Raw genomic sequence first — 27,143 nt, forward strand, 5'->3', positions numbered from 1 at the left:
ACGTGTGTCACTTTGCAGTGTCCCATACACTCAACACCACAAGTTGCAGCCTAGACCCAGCTGGTAATGTGGACTACTGTAATGTCTTATGCCATAGTGTATCTCTGCAGCAGTTGCCATTGTCCTACAGGTATATACACTGGTGTCACACTGTATATGGGTGTTGTTCAGAACATGTCACTACTGTAGGCCATGTCTACCACCAGTATGTTACTCCCTGTGGACACATTCCCCAATGACAGGATGTTAGTTATCATGCAGGTGTCTGACATATCCTTCTGATACCCATCATGGTCTCCCCTGTGAGACCGTGCATTTCACAGCAACAATACATGAACATGCACATGTACAGCATGTATTCAGGTAGGAATATACCATCACCATTACATGCCCGGTGTGTTGGCAAGCATCTACATAAAACATACTCACCAGCTACAGGCTGCTGACTTGTTGTTATCCTGGAGGGATCTACATAAGAAGGTGAGAGATGCAATGTCAGTGGCCACACCTGTGGCACTGCTACAGGTTGGGTGCAGTACTACCATACATCAATGGTACATTCCCATGATACTACCACATCTGGGCATCTGTTTATTACTACAATGCAGCAACACAATATATCTATGGCATGTCAGATATGCACAACAATGGTCTACTGATGTGTCCTGTGTCCTTACCTGCATGGTCCTCGGCTGGTGTGTGGGTGACACCTACCTCCATGATGGGGTCCATTGGTTGTTGGTGTCCCAGATGGGCAGGTGCCATGAGGCTGGCCAGGAGCTCCTCCACATGTGTTGGGGGTGGATGGCGTGTCCCCCCTGTGGTGAGGTGATCCCCCTGGACTGCAGCAGCATGCCAACGGGCATTGTGAAGCAGGTTAGTACAAAATGCCGGACATGCTCATAACTGCAGTTGTGCAGTCCGACATCACTGACCCTGTGGAATAGGTTGTTCCATAAGGTGGTCTGCTCCTGCTGCTCATGTGCATGCCTGTCAATCAGCAGTGGATAGTGCTGGATCATGTGTGCTATCAACATGTCATTCTCAGCACTGGAATAGGTGGGCAACTGTGCATGTGCCATCTTGGCTGAAAGGCATAAAGATGGAAACAGGTCTGAGCTGCTCATACGGCAAGGTTGCCACAGTTCGTAATGCACATCTCTGTCACCCCTCCACCATATCAGCTTCAACAGACTGTACATACAACTCATTAGGTATGGCTACAACTTAACTACCATTTGGACAGATATTGTATTGTACCACACCTTCTGCTATGTGATTGTAACCATTTGTGGACACTATCATTGCTGGCCTGTTACAGACTATTCACCTGCATGCCATTGTCAGGGCCACTATGGTTACATATATGCCAGTGATATGGCTGCTCTGAGATTGCTGCACATTTGACAGTCTGTTATTGGAGATATCTATGCATGCTGTTGGACATGTATCGGGATTGTGTAGACTATTACTACCAACAAATGTTCTATAACAGTGACACAATAACATGCTCATGTTCTATTGGCCAGCAGATCCACCTCTCCACACCCATCTGCCCATGATACCTGGCCACATCACATGTGTGTCCCAACCTTTGGCCTCCTCATGTACTGTTACAACAATACCATAAGGTGGAAACACCCAGGGGATATTGTCCCCCTCTCCCTCAGGGCACACACAGACATGTTCCTGTCCCCTGACATCAAGTCTAGGGTCTATTCCTTACCAGGCTCCACAGACATATGAGGGATGTGCTACATCAGTCTGAGGCACCCAGTACACATTCACAGGGCCAACATGCTCCTCCTGCTCAGCCTCTAGACCAGGCACCTTCAGGATGTGGACTGCTGTTTTGAGTAGCAGTCGGTGGGAGGCTTGTTCCCATTGTTCCCATATTGGGGACCATGGGACATCCACATCACAGACCACACACACCATCTGCAGTGTTTACCCACCACAAGTGTCACATAACACCCCTGTAGAATGTCCTCTATATCTACCAATCCTGACTACCTCCAAATGTATACCTGCCATACTTCCCCATATTCCCATTGCATACTTCACAGATGGCGTCAATATGGTGCCAACAAGAGACTAACATGTGACACACCCATACTCAGTCATTGTACATGCTGGTGTGAATGACCTGAGACGTACCTCCCTGGACTACATGAAAAGAGACATAGAGGAGCTCCTGATCATGTAGCCCAGGCTGGTATGACCCTGACCTTGAGCAGCATCTTACCCTCACCTAGAATGATGCCAAAGTACAAAGACAAAATGATCGATTTTAACAATTGGCTAAAATTTTGGTGTCATTCAAAGGGGATCCAGTGTCTGTCAGCCTGGGATGACATGCTCTACAAGCCATGTTGCTTCCTAGGGATGGCTTGCACCTGTCACCACTGGGCTTTCGGATATTGGCAAAGGCTCTTGCCACCCCCATAGTGCCTTTTTTAGTCAAGGCTCAAAAGTCAAACCCACCCCCATAGACAGCACAAGGAACAAGAAACTAAGGGTAATGCTGCTAAATGCCAGAAGTCTTAACCTCAAGATGCACGCACTCAAAGCTCTCCTCAGTATGGAGAACATTGATATCTGTGCAGTGACAGAAACCTGGTTCAAGGCTCCAGAGAGCACTCCAGCACTACCAGGCTATACCTCGTATCATGCTTTTCGCCCCAAAACCCGGACCAACCACAAAAGGAGGGGAGTTTCCATATTTATCAAGGATATCCACACCTCCAGGTTAGTGGCATTGCCGCAGTATCAGAGACCATCCATGTGCAACTAACAGTGGGCAAGACTGCTTTTCAGTTTATAGCATCCTACAGACCACCCTCTCAAAGTCAGGAATCCCATTCGGCTTTCCTGAAAACATTGGAGAACATGAAGATCTCTAACACATTATATTGGGCGACTTCAACTACCCAAACATTGACTGGGAGCACTACTCAAGTCCCAGCACCTTAGCCCAAAGATTCCTGGAAATTATAAACTCAAATGGTATGGAACAACTAGTCACCAGTCCCACAAGAGGGGACAACATACTAGACCTGATCATTACCAACATGGGGACCCTATGCTCCACACCAGAAGTATATCCCTCATTGGTAAGATCAGACCATAAATTAATTTCACTGGATGTCCACATCCCGACCCCACCCCCAGCCCAGAAAACCACAGTGAAAAACTTCTCAAAAGTGAACTTTTCACTTCTCAAAACCAAAGTGGAATCCTTCAAGGCTCCAAGGCCAGTGGAAACTACAGCCAAACTGCATAATCCTATATAAATGCATTCTACGGACATCTCCTGGAATGCATGGATCATGATCATGCTATCCCAAACAAAACCAAGACCCAATCATCCAAAGGCAGGCGTCCAGTCTGATGGACCCCTGCCATAAATAAACTGTACAACAGAAGGAGGAAGCTACTACATGATAGAGCAAAATCCCTAATAGGGAAGGCATCTCTGATCAGTACTAGCAAAAAATTACGATCCCTCATAAAATCCTCCAAGGCCAGCTTTGAGAGAAAAATTGCAGAGGACACCAAAGACAATCATAAGGCTTTTTCAGTTATGTTAGAAACCTGGGATGCAACTCCCAGACTTGTTCTGAGTTGATTCTAAACGACAAAAAATACACTGAACCCACAGACATCACCAATATCCTGGCAGACAGGTTCAGTGCAAACTTCTCCCCCCCCCCCCAAAAGAGCAAGTATCTATTCCGGCTGAGGGCTGCCTCCCATACATCTCAGATGCTCAGGTGAAGGCTGCCCTCTCCAAAGCAAAAAACACTGCTTCCATGGGACCAGATGGCATCCCAGGTTGCGTCCTACATGAACTACAAGAGGAACTAATCCCTCAAATAAAATGGCTATACAATCTCAGCCTCACTACAGGATATGTGCCCACAGAATGGCGTACAGCAACAGTGGTCCCACTCCACAAAGGTGGAGCCTCTATGGACCCTGGAACCATCGCCCCATAAGCCTGACTAGCTTAGTCTGCAAGGCTATGGAGAGGATCATCATGGAGCTCATAAACAAAGACATTGGGGACCTACAGTCACTAGATCTACCCAGTTCGGCTTTGTCAAGGGCAGATCCTGCCTTTTGAACCTGGTTGACTTCTTTGAAACAGTCACCAAAGCCATAGATGAAGGGAAGGTAGTCCACACAGCCTATTTGGACCTTGCAAAGGCATTTGACACAATACCCCACTTGGGCATCATAGATAAGCTATCCAGCTTAAATATAAACCCCTATGTCACAAGATGGGTCGCAAACTGGCTCAAAGGCAGAACCCACAGAGTGAGAGTTGCTGGAGCCATGTCAGACTCGAAACCGGTCACAAGTGGTGTCCCACAGGGTTCTGTCCTGGGACCACTCTTGTTCGGTATATACTTTTCCAAGGTACAGGCAAACGTGGGAGGACTATGGCTCACCAAGTTTGCAGACAACTGCAAACTGGGCGCCATAATCAACTCTCCAGCTGGCACAAACATCCTTCAAAAAGGTCTCACAGAGACAGATAACTGGTGCCAGCTCCATGGTTTAAAGCTAAATGCCAGAAAATGTATAGTCATACCCTTTGGCAAAAACAATGTGCCCACAAATTACCACATAGGCGGAAACCCATTAAGTACAGAGAAAGTTATTAGGGACCTGGGGACCCAAGTTGATAGCAATCTCTCCTTTGAAAACCATATTGCCAAAGTGGTTACAAAGACCTTCTACATAGCCCACCTCATCACGAAGGGTTTCACATCTAGATCAAGAGAGGTAATCGTGCCCCTTTATTCATCCTTCATCAGGCCCATCATAGAATACAATGCCCCTTTTGGGATGTACCTTACCCGACACCTTCAGCAATTAGAAAGACCCCAAAAGTATCTCACCAAGAGGATCAAGGGTCTGAAACAGATGCCATATGCTGCTTGGTTAAAAAACCTCCAGTTCTACTCAGTTGCATACCGCCTACTTCGAGGCAATCTATGCCTGACATACAAAGCTATGTCAAATCCAGAATTAATGGACATGCTCCACCTCAGTAAATCTAAATCCCTTAGAGCCACATGCTCGAAGGACTTGAACCTCAGCACAGAAATAAATAGAACTTGCTGGAGGGACAGGTTCATAACCCAGAGGCTCCCTTTGCTCTGGAATAGAATTCCAGTTCATGTGAGGCAGAGCACCTCACTGAATCTCTTCAAGAAGAATCTCGATAAGTGGATGGGGGATTGTAGGTTTGTCCCAGGGATTACTCCCGTGTCACTATTAGACAGAGGCACAGTAAATTAAACCTTAAAAGGGCACAGTATACTCAAATCAAGGGGTGGCGTAAGCCATACAGAATCGGGCTAGGCTTATAATTGCCCCAGGGCAGATAGCCTAGTATGAACCTATGAACATATACATGGTGCACACACCGCCATCTGTAGATATCTGTGTGTATTGCTATGTGTGCTAATGCCTCACACATAGCACACATCACTGTGGTAGTGATATAGGGGACATGTCTTTACATACATATATGTTTGTGTGTGTGTTTGTATATATGTAGACATGTGCATATAGGTATATATCTATATATGTGTAGATATATGTGATGTTGTATATATGTGCACATATATATGTCTACACATGGGTATATGTATATTTATGGACATACATGCTGATATACAAATATATCCTTATATATTATATATGTGACATATGTACACATATGCATACCTATATGTGGAGTACATTCAGACATCAGCTCTACAATCTCACAACACCTTCCTGCACAGCTGCACTGTTCTGCCTTGCTACAACAAAGACAGGTGCCACATATGGACATGACCTGACATTAGGGGGTATATGTGGGACCTGATTGCAGGTAACTCTGTTACACAGCTATGGCATTCTGGCATGCTACATTACAAATTTACCTGAGTATCCTACCATTGGTGGACCATGGCTCCCACATGTCCATCATAATGGCATTCCTTCCACCACCAGCTATTGGCCATGTAATATACATACTTCCCATTACACAACACACACTATGATGGCTTAAATCTTGTCTGTCAGTGCTGGCCTGCAAAGTTAACGGCTATGACCCACTACCCACAGGGACAGACACTATTGTCCATAGCAGTTGTTCAGTTGAACATCATCACAACAACACCTGATGGCACATATAACTCATTCCACATTATCTATCCCATTATGATGGACCAGGTACTACATTCTATTACATGTATATATACTTCACATACCTGTTTTGGGAATGATGTCTTGTTGAATGGCAGCTGGCTAAATGCATGTGACTTCAACTGTTGTTTGAAGAGCTTTGTCTCTTTTTTTTTCTTCTTTTCTAGCTCTCTCTCTTAGGTGATGCACATGATCAGGTGATGGCCTCTGTGCCAGTCAGTGTCCTCCACTTGCTAACTGCATGCAGCTTGCTGTGTAGTACTTCCAATTACCACTGTTATGGCAACGACCTACTATAAATCCCTACATCATGTGGGCGTGGTCCCTTTACCCTTCCTGTGTGATGGACATCCTTCATGTGTGTGGGCATCAGTGTTACAGACAGCAGGTAGCAATACCTCTTACAGGAGAACTGGCACACTCAGGCCAGCTACATATTTGTAGGAGGTTCCAGAACTACAGACAGAATGTGAGTAGAGTTGCGTTATGCTTTGTAAAGTACTGGTGTTACAGGGTGTGTTTGTGCATACTACTTTACCTTGGAATGCAGTCTGTCTGCATAGCTCTCAACTGTGGGCCTATCCTCTTAGTGGCCAGAGGTGTGCCTGTCATGTTTTGTCTGTCCACTATACAGGTCCTGTGTCAGATATTTCACTGGCAGTGTGTGTGCTGAGTGCTATCAGTACATGGCTACATCCATTTATGTTTCTAAGCTCAATCCCCTGACTAAGGTTATGTTGCAGACTATCCTGTAACACCAGTGACTTGCTTAGTGTATGGCAACAGTTTTCCACATATGGGCCTGTGTTCCAGCCTCTGTCCTCCACCTACATACCAAGCTTTGCACATATGACATTCTGTCAGGGGTTGTTCTGTAGTGGACAGTGAGTATATCACACTTCCATTGCTGCCATCAGTCCACTGCTGTTGTATCCCACACACATACAGTGGGGATGGGGCCATATATGTGTTGGCTTTTCCTACACAATACATGTGTGCCCTTATGCACTCCAGAGGCCAGTGTATGTAACAGTGGCATATGGCCCTGTATTATTGAGTCTGGGGGGGCACCATAAATGACCTAGGCTGTTACAAAATGTGGGGGTATCAGGGGTGAGCTGCCTTAAGGTATCTGGATGTACACCTATATTTACATTACTTACTTTACTTACATAAATTGGGTTAATGTAGGCCTACTGCCTCCTGCCATACAGACTGTTCTGTTTGTCAGTGTGCTTGTGATGGTGTCAGTTATGCCTTGTTATGTAACAGTTACATCCCATTTGGTCAACTGAAGTCTTTACCACCTAGTGATTTTGTACAGAATGTAGATAAAGGCTCCTGAACTATACACCTGCATTACTTACTGTGATTGTTTGGTATCCTGTGGCCCAATCTATCTTTACTATTGTACAATTTGAAGGGCTTGGCCTGGACAGCAACAGTTGTGAACATTTCCAGACTACTCTATTAGTATAACTGTTTCACAGTTGCTTTACCCTGTTTATATGGATGTCAGTGTCTGAACAGCTGTATGACATGGCATATAGAACTGTAATAGCACACAAATAAAGATTTTCCATTTCTGCAAACCTGTGGGTGGTGTTTCTTCCTATGACCTCTCTGTGGGTATATGTTGCAGGCAATGATTGTCATTTGTATGGGTGGTCCATACAGTGTCCAGTTGTTAAGGTGTTAACTGTAGGCATAGTGGCTGTGCCATATTGTGTGCACCTTCTACATATGTATCTTACTGTACATATCTCTGCGTGTGTATGTGCAGTCACATGTATATCTATATATATTGTATATATATATATAGATATATGTATATCTGTATCGGCATATATGTGTCTATGGCCATATATATATATATATATATATATATATATATATATATATATATATATATATATATATATATATATATATATATATATATATATATATATATATATCTGCTTACATATGTATAACTATGTCCGTATATACCTACATAGATATATATCTGCGTACATATATGTAAGATGCTGTGTATATGTAGACATATAGGTGTAGATATATATATGTGTCGATGTAGGCATTTGCATGTATATATGTTCATATATGTATATATATATATATATATATATATATATATATATATATATATATATATATATATATATACATACACACATATAGAGATATGTTGTATCTGTTTAGATATTAATATATTTACACACACACACACACACAGACATACATCTACATGTTGGAATATATTCTCTGTACTGTTGCATGACTGGACTGCATGATAGGTTTCTGAAAACATCAGATTTATGTATGCCTGGTATGGCTTAGTGGTAAATCACTTTGTTTAGGGTGTGCAGGGTCTTGTGTTAGAGCCTTGCAGAGGCTGTTTATTTTGTTGCTGAGCAGAACATTGGCCGTTAGATACAGAGTGATTAAGACAGCTTAAAGCAGTTGTAAGCGGGTTTGCTTGGGTTTGCATGGAGCTAAGCTTTGCTAACTTCCGGTTACAGTGTCTTAGACTCAGTTAGCTTCTATATTGCTTTACCTGTGTAGGCATTGCTTAACCACGTGCAAACAGGATTAAATCCAGCTTACTGCTGCTTAAAAGTGCTTACTAAGGCTTACCTCCGTGTTAATTTCTTTAAAAGAAAAGAAAAAGGGGTTAATAGGAAAGCATTGAAAAATGGGGCACAAAGAGGGAAAGACAGTATGGAAAATAGCCAGGGATGTGCAGGAAGGGTGTAGGGAAGGACCATAGTTGACCATTTCTTCTACAGCAACAGCTGTACATATACACTGCATTTGGAGGTTGATTTGGACACTCAAACCCCTGGGAGAGGTGTGAGGATAACAATAACAAGTTGTGATGCCAGTTAGACCGGATTACATGTGTCCAGTGGACACATGTGTGAAATGGACAGTTATGTATGGCATGAGATTTTTTTTGTGGGAACAGATTGCCCTTTTTTTTCAGGTGAGAAAGGGATGTTGGGGAGGGCTAGTAGGTATATTTGGGGAGGTAGGTTGGGTAGGTTAACAGACAAGACAAACAAGACGCATACAAGGGCAGTATATGACACATGTGGGGGGTAAACACCTTGATGGGGAGGGGTGTTGGGATATCAGAAGCCCACAAGCCCCCTAGTAGTAACAGTGGGACTGAGGTCCCTACCCATGGGCAGTCAACACTGCACCTTCACAGCCCCAAAGGTGGCTGTGCTGGGGGCTGAGTTGCAAAGCCAGCCTGACTCTCGAATCATGACATGCAGTTCCGAGCTTCCATAGAACATCACCAAACTGCTCATTGATCGCTCTACTCACCACAACCCTGACCTGGTGACTGGTGACAGGTGCCTGGGAGGGAAGAGCTCCATCCCCTGAGGCGGTTCCACCCGAAGGTGGTGCAGGACCAACGGACAGGGAGGTCCCTGGTTGGGCCCCAGACATGCTGGTGCCTGGTGCCACGGCCAGCTGACATGGGACAGGTGGATCCGCTGGGAAGGGCCTTCCCAAGCATGCTATAGTGTTTAGATTACATCATCATTTGTGGGTTAGTAATAGTCAACACATTCCAGGGTTAGGTATAACAGCATGCAAAGATATTCACATTAACCCAGACAACAGATATGGAACAGTTGCAAAACAAACAGAACACATGGACCACAGTGGTAATAAGAACAGCATGCAGGTACATTGATGGCACCATGCCACCTATGTTGGAATTATTCAATATAGCATATGCATGGGAACCATGACAATATTTATCAAACAATTGGACATTATCAGAGTCATTACATACCAGTTGGGGTGGGTATGTTGATTATTGGAGATATGGTGGGGGTAAAGATGTCAATTAACAACTAGTATATTCCTGTAGTCCACATTACTTTCCTGGTCAGTGCTGTTATCTCTACCTTACAAGTCTTACTACACTACCCTATAGCCTTAGTGTGGTCAGTGATATGGCTGTCATCATCATTACACATGAACCAGATTTACCTGCAGTATACACCTCTTACCTGGTACACCTGTGGAGGGAATGTTTGTTAATACTAACTGTTTCTACACATTCTCCCGGATTCTGGATTGTTGTCTTGCATATAGCTATCCAACTCTTTCTGCACAGACTCTGGCCATGTGTTGACCACATGCTGGTGTGCCAGGACATATCTAGAATATTGCCCTCTTCCACTTTTAGTGACCTGACACACACAGATACATGCTTTCCTACACAGTTATATTATGTAGCACAGTGTAGGTGACAGTGACCAGTGATACTTTATTATTCAGAGAAACTGCAACACTCACAATTCCCTACAATACCAGAGTGAACAGTACCAGTACAAGTTATAATGGTCTGTATTTCTCAGCACAGTGTTTGTATCCAACGTACCTGTGGGAGCAATGTTTGTTAGCACCACCTGACTGTTGCCACACAAAGTTCCGGATTACACATTAGTATTATGCACATACATCTCACTCTGTTACTGTACACACTCTGGTCACAGCTTGACAACATGGGAGTGTAGATAGGACATACTTGAAATACTACTCTCCTAACAGTTTTGGGGGTTGCTACAGTGACAGGTGTGTTCTCATGATGTTTGACAATCACTTGTATTCCCTGTTTGCTGGCTACACATCTGGGATCATCCCACAGACTTACCAGGGGGACAGGGGGACAGGCAGCAGATATGGGCACATATACTGGACATTCTGGCCTCATTTGTACAGTTGTGGGATATGAATCTGTATGTAGTCTAATTCCACTCCCAGGATTCAGACCATGGCTGTGTCTGCTACAGCTTAAACACTGTCCATCACAGTTGTGTCTGCTATATAGATATTGCTGTATATCTCCAATCTGCTTTCTGTCTTATTAATCCCCTGTGCTTATGCATTCTGACCTTGTATTACAACACTCATATACAGATTTTCTAGGCCATTATATATTGTAGGACAGTGTGGGTGACAGTGATGTGTAATACCTTATTATTAAGAGCAAATGCATATCATTCTTGTATTTCTGGCTACAGTGTTGGTATCCGACAGACCTGTGGGAGGAATGTCTATTAGCACTACCTGAATGTTCCCACACACAGTACCAGATCCCACATTACTATTATGAACATACGTCTCACTCTGTTACTGTACACAATCTGACCACAGCTTGACAAGTTGGGGTGTAAATGGGACATACATGTCTTGTTAGTCACATAATGTGTTGGGGAGTTGCTTGTGTGCCAGCTTTGTTCTCATAGCTGTGTGTCAATCAGTTGTATTTCCTGTTAGCTGCCTATACATCTGGGATCTTCCTACTGATTTCCCAGGGGGACAGATTGATAGGCAACAGATGTGGGCCACTTTAATTGACATTCTGGACATATCTGTACAGTTGTGGGGTATGATTCTGTATGCAGATTACTACCACTGGCAGGATGGGAACTGTGGCTGTGTGTGCTAAAAAAGCAACAGTTCACATCTCAGTTGCATGTGCTATTCTGTTTTTGCTGTCTGAATTTTCCCTGTTTACTGTCTATGTGTCTCTCAGTTGTACTAAATGGCCTCTGGGGATTACACCTGTCATATACAGGCATTCCTACACATTCAATTTATGGTGCACGGTGTGGGTAATATTGCTTAATACTACAGTACAATTACATGATTGCATATCTACATTACTGTATCATACCAGGATATACACATGCAGTCCAGCAGTTAAACCTGTTTTGTCAGGCTGTTACACTTTTATTGACTTACAAACAATATGAGACTCTTCCTGCCATATTCTCTAGTGTATGCAGTACTTGCCTTGAACAACACAGGTTTTATACAAGCAATTAATTTACTATTACTTTTATTTATATTTCCTATGACAGTAAATGCATGAGTATTACTGACCTGCCTTGTATCGCAAACTCACCAGTCGACTGATGTGGGCCTCCTGGTTCATGGCCCGCTCCATTGCAGCTGTGGGGGACATAAGAAGAATATTTAGCCATACCTATCCATGATATACCTGAGCTGGCAATTATTACACACATACTGGGGTGATACTTACACACGGCTGGAACATCCCCTAATGCTCTAGCCTCTTGAAGCCACTCCTCCAGGAGGTCCCCCTTACGCCACTTCAGGTTGGCATAGTGGTGCCTGACCTGCTCACCAGTTTGGGGTATGCCAGTGGCACTGGTGAGGTCACAGGGGAGACAGTCCCAGGCCTCCGCCTTATATTGGGAGCTCTGGTACTGGCCCTGCAGCAGTCTGTGAACATGGTCTTTAACTTGGACTCCTGAATGCACCAGCCCTGCGCCCGGAAGTGCACTTTCTACCCTTACTGCCATAGTGCCTGCAAGGGGAAGCTACAACTAGTTATGAGATGTATTACTGCCTCTTGGGTTTAAGTAGGGCTGATTTCCCACACTTTTCCATGATTGGCCGGTTTTGAAAAGGCTAAGCTATGGGCAAACCTGCTTACCTAGGGTTGGCATTGTTTAAAGGGCTATACCACTAGGCACAATGAGTTAGCTTGTCTACACATTGCTAACACCTTCTAAGCTGGCCTGTGCAAAGCTTAGTATTGCTTACATTAGACTTGGCTTTATAATGCCTTTTTGGCATTGAGTTATTAATCAATACACCTTATATGTATGCCTGGTATCCATGATTAATGTGTACGTACACTCTGTGGGTTCCTTGTGTTTCATTGGCAACTTCAACACTCTATTACAATTATACCTCACTTATGGGCTTACTTCTGTACTCCAGTTCACATATTTATGTTATGTAGTGGGTTATGGAACATATGACTGTATACTAATTTCTTTCACAGGTTCAGTTTGGTTACACTGTGGTGAGAACTTGTTTGCTGATACCTCATTCTTCTGTGCTTCTATGATGGCTTGGTGGTTACCTACTGCGACTATGGTGTATATGGCCCTGGGTTCGAGACCTGCATGGCTTTTTATTTTGTTGATGAGCAGAACAAGGGCCATTGGATACAGAGTGATTAAGGCACTTTTGAGCAGTTGTAAGTGGGTTTGCATGATGGTAAGCACTGCTAAGCTACTGTTACATCTGCTTACAGACAGTTAGCTTCAGAATTGCTTAGCCAGTGTAGACATTGCTTGCCACCGTGCAAACTGGCTTAAGGCCACTTACTAGTGCTTAAATATGCTTACTACTGCTTATTTGTGCTAAAACCTGCCTACTAGTGCCTTATTCATTATGACACTGACACCTCACATGTGCATTTACTGCAGTACTCCAGTTCATAAATATATGTTATTTAGAGGGTTATGCAACAAAAATATTGGTCATAACATGCTTTGCCATGCAAAATGGAATGTGCTGCAGTGGGACGTGAACGAGGACTGCCTGCTCATAAGGCAAATGCTCTGCCCACTACACTACTGCAATGCTTTTTCATTTGTGTATATCTTCCTTGTTATCCTCTTCAGCCACTTAAACTGCGTTAACCGTAGCTAAGCAATGGGCACACTCACGCACCTACGGTTAGAAAAAGCAACTAAAACTGATAACAAGTAAAAAAAAGAGAGACCACTCATTGAGCAGCAACAAATTTACTGAAGTAAATTCAACACTCAGTACAACAAGTAAGCGCGTTTGTCAGGCACATAGACCAAACGTCTTCAGACAATGTTTGTCTGAAGAAGTTTGGTCTATGTGCCTGACAAAAGCGCTTACTTGTTGTACTGAGTATTGAATTTACTTCAGTAAATTTGTTGCTGCACCTACGGTTAGCTTTAATCATTTTGTAAAAAAAAATAAAAGGGTTTCTTCATTTTATTTATATATGCTGTTGCTGTTGTACACAAGGGGGACTATTGGTGGGGATATGCGGTCACCTGTGAGCGGTCTCGCTCATTGCATACCCCTTTCTGCTGTTCCACATTGTGGGGGCATGTTTATTCTAAGAGCTCTGCTCTCAGACACACCCCCTGCACTCTTACATGCTCCGTGTAAGCCTAGGAGCTCGGGCAGTGCGCCTCATTAATATGCATGGCGCGCTGCCATCCTGCTCCTAAACGGTCGCTTCCGTGCAGGACTAGGCTAGTCCTGGATGGAAGATTAGTAAATCTGGGGGGAAAGTTATAATGTATAAGAGCAAGTGGAGTCCATTTTGCTGATGGTGTTTTCATATGAATGCAAGAGAATGACCAGTGTTATCACATCCTAATTTATTATCTCTGCAAGACATATTCCAGAGCGTCTGGAAGAAAAGAATGTATGTTCACAAATGACCAAAGATAAAAAAAAGATTGTTCTAGAATTAATATTCAGAAAAAAATGAGACTTGGTAGAAAGTGGGGGGAAATGTTAGAATCCTGCAATCGATGTAAGAAGAGCAAGTAACAGCAGAATCAAAAGAAATTCAGGGGGAATGAATCTGCAGCTGGAGAAGAAGAAACAAGACAACCTCAGAAGTGGAAATGAGTCTTGAGGTATCTGTTCAGAAGCTGGAGTCTAGTGAAGTATTATGAAAGGTCAGAGCAGGCATGGAAATACTGGTTGGACAGTGAGATTTACATTCATATTTTAATTAAAAGTTCTTAAAGCTACACACTCATACAAAATATTATAACAACAGATGACAGTTGTTCAAGAAATAAAACAGTACTAAATTAAAAGAACCAAAATAGACATTTAGATAGTGAGATAAAACAATCAAAAGAATAAGTAAAAGCGGCAGCACAGAAGTATCATTATTTTTTTGTGGATCAAGATAAGCATACTTAGCTAACATGATATTTAAAGAAGTCTGTAGCAATGGCATCAGTCTCACATGCCTACATTCAAGAAAGGGGAAAATTACCCATGAATGATGCTGGGGCAAGTAAATTATCTTCTCAAGCCACATCCTGAGTATAAAGAAAAGACCCCCCTCACACACACACACACACACACACACACACACACACACACACAGGCAACTCAAACTGTATGAAATTGGACATAGAGCACCCTAATCTGCTTAAGATAGATGAGACCCCAGGGATATGAATGAAAAATAGTATTTTAAAGGTAGATCAAAATTGCCACAAGTAGCCAGTGGAAATGTTGCAGTGTGGTAGTACCATGACTGAAATGAGAATTTCCAGTCAGAATCTTAGCAGTGAAACCTTGAACCTCCTGGTAAAGGTCTACATCAGTGTTTTGAAATCCGATGCAGGCTGTATTACAATAATCCAGTTGGGAGGTTTATGGAATAATTGAGTATCTGACATCAGGATGGGAATCATATGTCTGATCCTGGAGATGTTTATGTAATGGTAATAAGCAAGAAATAATGGCTGATGGGAAGGGAATTATCAGTGAAATAATTATTGTGCTTTAATAATGTTCTGTCGGTTATATTGTTTTGTATTTGTTTGCACGTTTGTTTTAAATTAGTATATACATTTTTTAAATATATGAGATATAATAGTTCTTCTGCTAATGTTTCACACTTGCTTTCATGTATGTAATTTGTTGAGGGAGGAAATATTTTGCAACCCAAAATATAAGCTGTGTAAGTATTTAATGCATGCGTGCACACACACACACACACACACACACACACACACACACACACACACACACACACACCTGTGCACATGCAGACACACACACACACACACACACACACACACACACACACACACACACACACACACACACACACACACACACACACAAAGAAAAGAAGAAATATACTGACTCAATTACAACTACTTTCTTGACTGAGTATACTTCAGATGTCTCATTGTGATCAAGTGAACAAAAATAATTCATAGTCACACCACACCACACGTCATGCCTCTGAACTGTTTGTAATATTGCTCTCTGCCTCAAAAATGTTTTATTTTCTGTTAAATCACTGAAGAATACTGTCAGTCAACAAAGCCAGACATTATAGTTTCATATTTATTATTGTTCAGAAAATATATTTTGCTGAACAACTTCTTACTCTATTAATTGAGTGTATTAGTGTGTATACTCAAATATTGTCCCGATTTTAGATTGGTTACACTCACATCATTTGTTTTATCCACAAATCTTGAACAAAGAAGTTGAGAGGCATGTACTCACTCTCAGTCATTTGCTCTTTCTCTCTCTCTCAGTTACTCTCTCTCACTCTATCCCCCTACCCTCTGTTTCTGCATGTTTATCAACACACACACACACACACACACACACACACACACACACACACACACACACACACACACACACACACGAAAAGGATTTACACACACACACTTGAAAAGGATTTATACACACACACACACACACACACACACACACACACACACATTACTTTTCTTGTTTACTTTTTAATGCTTGCAAATCAACAAAACTAACTACATTTAGTGACATTATAATATGGTGACTGTTTGATTTTTTTCAGTCTGTGATTCACTGTAGCTTAATATGCTGCTATGAAGGAGTGCACTTTTTTTTTTTTTTTTTTGCTTACAGGGTGATATTTGTACCATAATAACCTGTTGGTAAATGTTCATTGTCCAATAGGTTCACAGGCATGTACTAGGCTAGCTGCCCTTGTGGGTCACCATTTTAAGCTAGCCAGTTTCCCTTCTAGAGGTAAGAATCAATCCTTGTACCTTTTGTTTGTGAGGTAAACTATTATACAAACACTCAACCCCTTTGGAAGGTTCTCTTGCTTACTCAATTATTTACTTTATCTTATTTTATTTTCTTGGTCCCTTCATACCTCATTTTTATTGGCATGCCCCCCCCCAATATCCAATGTCCACATTGAGTCTAAAAGCTGCTGTCCAACAACCTCCCTCCAACCTGGACTTACTCTATTTTTGCTCTGGGGCTGGTCATGGATCCTGTGGTCGTCCTAGGGGCTTATCTTACCTGTGTTTCCATACAGGGGAGATTTTTTTTTACTTACCCACTCTCTTTCTCCACTCCCCCATGCTTGTTGATTACATCTGAGGGCAACTCCCCTCTTTGGACCATGTCTCCCCTTAAGGAGCATATTGAGTGCACTCCCACCTTCAATGGGCACTTCCATCCCTTCCCTGCCTCTCCATCAGTCACCAGAGCCACTAATAGAAGCATGGTTGACTGACTGGGCCATAGTCAGGGCTTTATCACTGTGCATGCTAGTGGAGCTTTAATACTATGCTAACTGCCCTAAAGGGCCATTAAAAGATTAACCGATAACCTAAAGTCATAATCAAACCCTGTATCATGTTTATGAGGTAAATACCTTAACCATTATACCAAACCCATCCATTATAATAAAGCCATTACCTAAGATGATGTTTATTACTGCTGACATCTGGTTATGAAGTGAAAAAACTGTTATCTACAAACATACAAAACACTCAAATTCTCAAAGCAAATCCAAGTCTGTTCCCACCATAAGCAATCAGAAGTGAAAGGCACGGAGCATGATTGGGTTACACAGTGACAAGCATAAGCACTTATTCATGCCTAACTACATTTAACAAAAGTTAACTATAGTTCATGCGTATGATGATAGAATCCAGCCAGTCCTTGGTGGTTAAAAATACACATTACTAGTGAGAAAAGAAGAGGTACAGCTGGATGTCTTCATTATATCATTGGCACTGTGTGCATTTGTCCAGAGTAACCTCCTGAAGTTGTTCCATGCACACCTTGAATAACGTGTGCAAAAACATATCCTCTAGAAAATCACAATCAAACCAGTGGCCCAAGGAAGAATGCAAGATGAGTACAGCTTATTAAGTTGTCACTAAATGGTGAGAGGCAAACCATTAAGAATCATGGATGAAAGTCTGCAGTGAGTCTCAGGACACAAGAACAGTTCCACAATTGCTAGTCTCAAGTACTGCAGAGATACCAAGGAGGGGCAAAGATGGAATATAGTCACTGATTTCTGACAGTAAGGAAATTATCAATGTTAGCTGCCTTAATGCTATGTCAAAATCTGGACCCAGACTAAAAAGATCCTTGCATCTTCAGGATGAATAACTAGAATGTGAATGCATGGTGTTCAGTTTCAGAAACAGCTTACCCAAAAAAGTAAGGTTTGAAATAAGACATTAATTCTCCAGCATATACTAAATTAAGGTAGGTGTTTTGATGAAGGGACAAATTGGTCTTCTTTAAATAAAGATGGAGGGGAAAGGCCATCATCATAAATGTGGACTGCATAATCTGAAGAATGACTGAATCTAGATATTGGTCACAGGCCATATTAACTGGAAAACCTGCATCTATCTCTTGACTCACATTGTCATATAACCCATCAGGTTAGTCAGACAGGTTTTAGACTGAGTACTGCCATACAAATCACAGTTGGTTTCTCAAGATAAGTGCTGAAGCTCTGATTGGACTAGACAGTCATCATTTGTCTAGTATAATTGTAGGATTGATGGGCCCACATTCACAAGGGTCATTGTTGCCACCACATTTATGAATCGGTACTTTGTCATCTTTCTTCTTCTTCCACACTCAACAGAACTACTTCATCTTCTAAACTACAAATTAACTTTCCTAGAATTCACCTGCACATATGCTAGAATTCACCTGCACACATACTAGAATTTTCTGCACCCATGCTAGAATTCACCTGCACCCATGATGGAATTTACCTGCACCCATACTGGAATTTACCTGCACCCATGCTAGAATTCACCTGCACCCATGCAATAATTTACCTACAGTTATGCTAGAATTTACCTGCACCCATGCTAGAATTCACCTGTACCCATGCTAGAATGTACCTGCACCCATGCTAGAATTCACCTGAACCTATGCTAGAATTTACCTGCACCCATGCTAGAATTTACCCACACCCATGCTAGAATTCACTTGCACCCATGCTAGAATTCACTTGCACCCATGCTAGAATTCATCTGCATCCATGCTGGAATTTACCTGCACCCATGCCAGAATTTATCCACACCCATGCTAGAATTCACCTGCACCCATGCTCGAATTTAGCTGCACCCATGCTACAATTTACCTTTACTCACAATTTCAGATTCATCATGCAAACGAGCATCAGCACATGCTGTATTAAATGAAGCCTGGAAGGATACAATGAAATGTTACGGGTTAAAAGGGAGATGGTTGTTTTCTTATTCAAATGTATATATAAAAACAGTTATTTGTTATCACTAGACTCTAAGTACAAATGTGTTTCATGTTTGGATTTACTTGCTTAGATGTTAAATTTTAGAAATTTTGAACAGTAAGCAAATCAATTTTCATTAGCTAAAGAGAGACACAGTTTGTTGACACTATAATAATGTTTTTTTCTTACATTTTATTAAGCCTGTAACTCTTCCAGGGAATTTTTCTCTAGTATTTGTCTCTAAATTTGTTTGCTACACTGAGATTTAAGAAGTGCCCATGCAGCATTTTTTTTATTTTTGGCTCTGTTTGCTTGCTGCTGCACCTTTCTAAAGGAGAGGAGCGTGCTACTTCTATGAACATTTTTTGTTAGGATCTGTCCAATTTAGGTTGAAATCACATAATAAAATAAAGTTTGTTCTTATAGATCTATGAGATAAGCGTTTCTATAATGTTGTTAAATGTGATAAATTAAGCTGTGGAGAGTTTTAAGCAGCTCCAATATAAATATTAGTTGCAACAGTGAGAGTGGTTTTAATTGTCACCAAGTTATGGTCTGTAGAAATGCTGGAATCAGATTAGCTATTATGGTTGCATTTATTGACCTTTGGACCAACAGCATAGATCCACTGTCTAATATTTGTACAGGGCAGTTGCATTCAGGGATGGATCCAGCACAAGGTGACCTAGGCAGCTGTGTAGGGCCTGGTGCTGGCTGGAGGGGGGGGGTCTGATTTTGTCATAAGCAAAATATTACCTCTTCTGGTGGGCTGTACTGAAAAAAAAAGAAAAAGAAATGAAACTGCATTTGAGTGACAGCTCAGAGTCTGTTTCTCTGTCTCAAATGCATTTGAGTTAATGAGAAAGACTTGCTGGAGTGCTCAAATCAAAAGTGTAGTACAGTTGTTACTGCCATATGGATCGTGAGCCCATGTTACTATTCATTTTAGTAATACAGAGGAGGTAGGAAGTGATGTATGTGTGTGCATGTGTTTGTGTGTGCATGTGTGTGAGTGTATGTGTGTGCATGTATTTGTGAGTGTATGTGTGTGTGTGCATGTATGCATATGTGGGAGTGTATGTAGGTACAATGCGTGTCTGCAAGTGTATGTGTGTGCTCGAGTGTGTGTATGTGTATGTGCAAGTGTGTGTGTGTGTGTGTGTGTGTGTGTGCGCACACGCACATGCATGTGTACATTTGTGTGTGTGTGTGTGTGTGTGTGTGTGTGTGTGTGTGTGTGTGTGTGTGTGTGTGTGTGTGTGTGTGTGTGTGAGAGAGAGAGAGAGAGACAGAAAGAGACAGACAGAGATTTGTCCATTTATTTGGTAATCTTAAAATGTCCTTTTTGGCACTTTCACTTATTATTTCTAATTGCTTTCATTATCTTTGCTGACTTGAAAACTGGATGTTTGACCATGAAAGACGACAGCAATTGGATGAACTTGAAATTATTAAATTTCTAGTTGTTTTGTCATACTTTTGTTTTTTTTGCATTTGTCTGAATACTGCCATTATTCTGCTCCTGTACTTCAATGTTTTATATTTACCATATAATTAAGACATGGATGAAAAGATTCATTTTGGCTCAGTCCATGTGGCTTCAAAAATAGGCAAACAATTAAAAAGGCAACAGAGAAATAAACAAACTAAATGAATGGCTTTTGTGTATATTGGTAGTATATACAGAAAAAACAACAGATGAAGGATGGATAACATTCAACACGATTTCATGCATATTATGGTAACTAAAGACAATATGCTGGAATAAAGGGACTTAAGCCTGCCACATATAGTCTGTAGAATTCTACTCCACGAATTTCCTCAGATTCGACACTCTTGTTGTTGTTGGTCTTTCGAAGCAAAAAACAACCCAGGAAGCCTACCGCAGGTGATGATTACGGTGAACTATGCTCTCATAGTTGTAGTTAATTTTCTAGGGGGGGGGGGCCTGATAGGGTGCACACAGCCCATTTTTCAATCAGGATTTGCTTTATTAGGGTTGTTGCTTAGCAGTACATACTACCATCCCATAAAAGGGAAACGTGTTAGTCAGTCCAAACAATTTATAAACTTTAAATGGCTACAACTTAGTAGTTTGTACTTAGTAATACAGCGCTTAAGTATACACACTATGGATTCAATATTTGTGTGTATTAATGTCTTGTTATGTTGTAATTCAAAGTTGCATTTTAAAGTTCATTAAATGGTTAGTAAGACAATGTATAATTGATTAATACATTAACATATGTACATGGTTCCAAGGCACCGTATACACATTTTTAAGATTTTATTATGGTTTAAAGTGAATGTGAGTTTTTATAATGAGATGACTGCACCTATGAGGTCATTAATAGATTAATTGAGTGTATATTTAAATAACGTTCGTGTCTGCACACTTGTTTGTCTGAGGAAGGAAGGCTACAAGGCCATCCGAAAGTTCTTGTTTATTAATACGTTACGGACTTTATTTCGTGATCACTTGTCACTTATTGGATTCACCATAATCATCACCTGCGGTAGGCTTCCTGGGTTGTTTTTTGCTTCACCAGTTTGTTTGGCAGTTTTTGGTTGTTCACGTTCGTTTATGGCCAACGTAGGAAGTGCTCAATCGCAGGACCCACTGTTTTCCCAGGACCGTATGGGGGACGTTGAAGGCGTAAGTGAGAAGGAAGTGGCTGACGAGGCGAAGGCTGACGGCGACTTAACAACACTAATTGAACTGTTATTAGAAAGGATGGATACGCTCACCCAACGGATAGACAAGCTGGATAACGCGGCCGGTATGGGTTGTAACAGTCGAGGCCGTGTTAATGATATCGTGTCACAGCATAACATTACTAGTGGGGTCATTAGACCTACAACCCGTAATAAAGAGCGGGGACAGACAATGGATCCAGAGGGCAGTGAAGTTGCGGAGAGGAGTGTTGAGGAGACAGCACGGAGTTCCAATACTCAAAATACATCAAGTATTCCACCAGGACAAGGGCAAGCCCCTAGTATGAACACTGTATCCATACAAGGTAGTGTACCGACAAACTTTATTTGTGATTCAGTGCCTACTGTTGAAATGTACCTTAACAAAAACGACTTTTTTAGTATAAACAGTAATGGAGGAAGGGGGGAGCCCCTAGTTAGAAGTAATCCTCCCATCTTCAACAACATCAATGTCCTGATTAGTGAGTTTGATTCTAAACTTTTCAAATGCAAGAAATTGCAATTGGAAATTTCCTACTTGGAGGAGTGCCTGGAGAAAAGGATTGTCCCTAAGGGGCTCAGGCAATGGCGCTTCCCAGTAGGTTTGATTGAAGGATCACACTTCCATATGCAACTACTTGAACTATTTGATAAACAAAGTTTTGAGTTCATTAGAATGCTCATTGAGCAGTATGGGCAACAGGTGGAAGGTTTCAAAAACGAGTTAGCGGACTTGGAACATAAAATAAAGGAACACTACGATTTTCTAAGATACAAATATGACTATGCCCGTATTTTTACGAGCATAGAAGCTACTATTAATAAGCTTTATGAGAATAAAAGGAGAAAAATTAAAAGGGATACACAACAATATTCTAACAACAAAGCTTATCCCAGACCACCACAAATGGGCCAAAGAAATAATAATAACAAGAGTAATAAACCTCCTCCTCGGGCATATAGACAGGAATACCCGAAAGTGGGGCATGAAGTACAATGTCTGGATGAATTTTTGGAAGAGAACCATCAAACAAATATTGTGGTAAACGATCAGGTCTTGGACATAGATAATGAATATGACCTGGGGGGGCATATCAATGGAACGGAGTGTGTTTTTGGACAAGAGCAGGACGATTTAATCCAGAAGATGGATGAGCCAGAGGGGGAGCATAGTCAGGGTTTTCGGCAAGGCCAGAACCCATACCAAATGAACCTGAGGTCGAGCAAGACTGTGGCGACCTATATGAATACAAGGAACAAACAGAACCAAAGGAGGAAGTGACGAATGTGGAAGGAAGCCCCAGTATAGTGTATAGCACAGAGGGTGACTTTAAGATTTTTAACTATACAACACTAAACATCACCACGGGAATGGCTGACTTTTTCTCCAAAGGACTGAATTTTGTTCCAGATTCCCACATGGATTTGGTCAAGACAGTGATCGACCTTAAGCTATTCGTGCGTAAATTAAATTTGACATCTGTTTTAGGCAAAGGGTCATCACTGGCTAATCCGTTTAGAATAGCCAGTTTGTTTAACCCACCCCTGGTTAACAATCTAAAAACATTTGAAAAAGCTTGTGAGTTGGATTTAAGGCATTTGGCATCGAATAAAATGTATGGTTCTAAAAAGAGATTGAATATTACAGGGGAGCAGCGGGATTTCTTATCATTAATTCAGGACTGTAATATACGAGTCATAAAACCCGATAAAGGGAATGGCCTCATTTTCATGAACCAAATTGATTATACTAAAGAATTAGTTTTACATCTAGATAAGGGGCCTTATAAGCATATCAGCCTGAATGAAGTGAATAAGGCCCTAAATATGATAAGAGCCACTATCGAAGATCTGTTGTTGGAAGATTTTATTGATATTGAAATACATTCTTATTTGAGTGTGTTGGCACCTAGAATGCCTTCGTTCTTTGGGGCTCCGAAAATACATAAATCAATTAAAAACCCCCCTTTTAGACCCATCGTTGACAGCAGGGGATCCATATTAGTAGCATGTGCAAAATATGTAGATACTATCCTTAAACCTATTATTAGAACAGAAAAGCAGATTTGCAAGGACTCCTGGGGTTTTTTGGAAAATATTAATAAAATACCTTTCGACCCAAGCACTGTATTTTTAACTGTGGATATTAAAGACCTATATACAGTAATTCCACAACAGCTTGGTTTGGAATGGTTAAGGATGTTCTTGGAAGGTAAGAATGTTGAACAGAACATTATTTACATAACTGAGACCCTGCTTGAACTAATTCTTAAATATAGTTTTTTCAACTTTAATGGTCTTACTTACAAGCAGACATCAGGAGTGGCCATGGGCTCCCCATGTGGGGGAGCGTTTGCCAATTGCGTCATGGCCCAGTGGGAAAATACATTCCTGTTCAACAATGATGTTTTTAAAAAGCATGTCGCCTGGTACACTAGATACCAGGATGACATGTTTTTTCTTTGGAAAGGATCTATAGAGGAAATAGAACCTTTCATTGGAGAAATGAGGTCATTTGTAGACTTTTTGGATTTTACATTTGAAGCCCATTATAGTGAGATAAATTATTTAGACATACTGCTCAGTAAAGATTATAATGACTCTAGATACATTAGTAAAATCTATCGCAAACCCACTTATTCCAATGGATTCTTACATTTTAGTAGCTGCCACCCTTACCATCAAAAAAGAGCGGTGGTGAAGGGCCAGATGGTGAGGGCAGCACGCATGATTTCCAGAGACACAGATTTTATTAAGGAGTGTGATAACCTGAGCAATATGTTTATTAACAGAGGATACCCCTGGGCCCTAATATTAGAGATTAAGAACGAAGTTGAGTGTAAAAGGCAGACAGGCCATTTCAAACCCATTTTAAGCACCCAAGACACTTACACATTGACTATGTTGGAACACATGGAGGGACAAGGACTGAATAGTAATAAAAGTAATTTTGGGACCAGATTTTTGTGCACATTTTCAGTGGACCATCGCTTTATAAGGGACATTTTAAGAAAGAATTGGACAATTATTATTGAGGACAGGCAGTTGGCTGAGGCACTAGGCCCATTACCATGCATTACTTTTAGAAAAGGGCTCAGTCTAAAATCCCTTTTGGAAAGGAATAAGAGATTTAGTTTCAATAGATATAAGGGGATGGCTCGTTGCGGGACATGCCGTCAGTGTAAACACACGCAAGAAGGAGCACATGTTACAATAAACAAACAGAAATTTAGGATCATGGGAAATTATAATTGTGCTACTAGAGCAGTGGTTTATGTGGCTTTGTGTAACAAATGTCTGGCCTTTTACATAGGGAAGACTGAGAGGGTCCTGCGTAAACGCATATACGAACACCTATATGCAATATCTAAGATGGACATAAATAATGCATTGGCCCGTCATGTGATGGAGTGCCCCGATCATACTTTCCATTTTTCAGTATTAACAAAGGTACCCACAGAAGAACACTCAGGCCCCTGGCAGATTAAATTGGAGAAAGAAGAGCTCTTTTGGCAAATTAGAACAGGAGCACACATCTTCCCTGGTCTAAATGAGTCCATTTCCCTCACTTGTATTCTCAAACATCTAGCTCTAAGGAGGTAATTCTTGGTCTTTACACACTTGGTATTATATTGCAATTTTATTGCCATCTAATATAAGGTTTTATTTTTTAATTTTTTATTTACATCTACCTTTTAGCTTTTACATATATGCTCTCATAGTTGTAGTTAATTTTCTAGGGGGGGGGCCTGATAGGGTGCACACAGCCCATTTTTCTATCAGGATTTGCTTCATTAGGGTTGTTGCTTAGCAGTACATACTACCATCCCATAAAAGGGAAACATGTGTTAGTCAGTCCAAACAATTTATAAACTTTAAATGGCTACAACTTAGTAGTTTGTACTTGGTAATACAGCGCTTAAGTATACACACTATGGATTCAATATTTGTGTGTATTAATGTCTTGTTATGTTGTAATTCAAAGTTGCATTTTAAAGTTTATTAAATGGTTAGTAAGACAATGTATAATTGATTAATACATTAACATATGTACATGGTTCCAAGGCACCGTATACACATTTTTAAGATTTTATTATGGTTTAAAGTGAATGTGAGTTTTTATAATGAGATGACTGCACCTATGAGGTCATTAATAGATTAATTGAGTGTATATTTAAATAACGTTCGTGTCTGCACACTTGTTTGTCTGAGGAAGGAAGGCTACAAGGCCATCCAAAAGTTCTTGTTTATTGATAAAGTGCTAACGTTACAGACTTTATTTCATGATCACTTGTCACTTATTGGATTCACCGTAATCATCACCTGCGGTAGGCTTCCTGGGTTGTTTTTTGCTTCACCAGTTTGTTTGGCAGTTTTTGGTTGTTGTTGGTCTTTCGGCTTTTCCCGGTTAGTGGTTGCCACAGCGGAACTCCAGTCCACTAATGATTGGCAGTTGTTTTTTACGGTGTCAAGTTGCCAGCCCGACACCCAACCTTCAACAAAGGCATGCCCATTCAACGCATGTCTTTTGAACACCCACTTGACCGTGGGGGGGATATGCAGACTCCACACAGAAGGCACTCCCAACCCAAGCCAAGAATCGAACGGGAGAACCTCTTGCTGTGAGGCAACAACACTACCGCTGCACCACCGCAGAAGTCAGATATATGACACTCTACACACCAGAAAAGCAGCAGATTTAAGCTAATAAAAGCATCATGTAGGGATGATGTAGTTCTGTAGCTAATACTTAATTATTGGAGTAGTTGAAAAACAAGATGGTGGGTGGATATACTTGATCTGACATATCAGTATGCAACATCAATCAGGATAAGTTAGGATAGGTACCTTAACACTAAAAAGCAACCCAGGAGAAGCAATATCAAGCACTAGCATGTTGCAACTATATATATTATGGAAATGATAGCAGAAAATGTAATGCATTTGTCTTTTACCATTTGTTTAAATTCAGTGGCTGAAAGCATTTAACAGTTGAGATTTTCTAGATGTTGACATGCCCCTTTAAAACTACCATCCTATCAGTTAAAATGCCAGTCGTGTCTATTACTTTTGCTGTATTCTGCCACTGGGAAAATGATTTAAGCAAAAAGAAGGGATTATTTGT

This window comes from Protopterus annectens, chromosome 1.part0 (assembly GCF_019279795.1).
Source record: "Protopterus annectens isolate FY-2018-M chromosome 1.part0, PAN1.0, whole genome shotgun sequence".
Lineage (NCBI taxonomy): Eukaryota > Metazoa > Chordata > Ceratodontiformes > Protopteridae > Protopterus > Protopterus annectens.